Consider the following 1466-nt stretch of genomic DNA (forward strand, 5'->3'; position numbering starts at 1 on the left):
GAAAGAAAAAAAAGAAAAAAAAAAAAGAGAGAGAGAGAGAGAGGGGTATAGGTGTAATAGGAGGTCAGTGGGAAAAGCTCAGGAGAAGTAACAAGCTAGGATGAATCGGGAGTATGCGCTGAGGCTTTCGGATTTCTAAAAACCCCGAATCGTGGTTATTTTTAGATTTATTCCGCCATGTTGTGTCATGACGTCATAGTGCCGCTAGGTGTGGGAAAAGCAAATACTTTTATCTGTATCTTATGTATTCTATTGTTACTTAATATGATCTGCATGACTATTACGTTCCATCAGTCAGCGTTTCCATCTATTCACGTTATTTCTAAAGACATCTCTAAAGGTTAATATTGATATTTCGCCTCGCTAAACGATCACTATAAATATTTCTCATGATCGATGAAGATTTTAGCCATGTTAAAGAACGAATACTTATTGGCAAGGAATCGAATAGTTAGCATATATGAGCTGGATTTCTGTACAGTTTCATCTATTTCTTGTCGTGTTTCTTGTCATGGTAGTAATCTTATCGGCATGTAATATATGACGACAATATATTATAACATATATGTGACGACAATTGTGTATGATATATATTCTATATTCGATACTATATAGTATATATAATACGATATTAGCCTAACATTTAATGCTATGTCGAGTTTTACGCTGCGTCGTGACGTAGGGGAAGTGTGTGCAACGCGAGTGCATACGTCACCGGTGAGTCGCCCGCGCTGTGGATTACTCGCGTTGCTATTGGTTACTACCAACAGTATGAGCGAATCGGTGAGTTTGAAACGTCAGGTAGAGTCGGCTGGGTGTCCGTTGATAAAGCAGCCGAGAGGGTTGTGTGGGAAGCGAGAGGGTTGTGTGAGAAGCGGGAGGGTTGTGTGGGAAGCGAGAGGGTTGTGTGGGAAGCGAGGTCAGGGATCTTCTGACGCCAGTCACTGGCCAAAAGCGTCACCAGGGTTTCAATAATGTTTACTATAGTATAGAGTATTGCGTCGGGAACGTAATAAGAATATAATGCAAACGAGAAGCGGGAAGCTAACGTCAGCGAGCTACTGACACCAGTCTCTGACCATGGCCTAGGGTGGGATCCGGTGTAATGAGTTATGATCTGGTGGGATCGTGATTTAAAAGAATGTTTACTATTGAGTATCGTGAAGAAACGGCGCGAAAACATTAAACAGGTTTAAGATAACGGTTATATTGGCTCTTACGTCTCGCTGACCTACAACTGTGACGTAATTCAGTGACGTCAGCGCGCGTGAAGGGTGGTGGGCTAGTCGAAGCGAGGACGTTAGCTTTGTGAGATTGTAGAAAGCTTGTTGGTCGATTGATGATTCGAATATATCCCGCAATGTTACTGTCAGTGCATGAGTCAACGTGTAATATCAGAGTACCGAGAGAGAGAGAGAGAGCGAGAGAGAGAGAGATAGAGCGAGAGCGAGAGAGAGAGAGAGAGA

Source organism: Priapulus caudatus, unplaced genomic scaffold, assembly GCF_000485595.1.
Source record: "Priapulus caudatus unplaced genomic scaffold, Priapulus_caudatus-5.0.1 Scaffold2203, whole genome shotgun sequence".
In the NCBI taxonomy this organism is placed as follows: domain Eukaryota; kingdom Metazoa; phylum Priapulida; class Priapulimorpha; order Priapulimorphida; family Priapulidae; genus Priapulus; species Priapulus caudatus.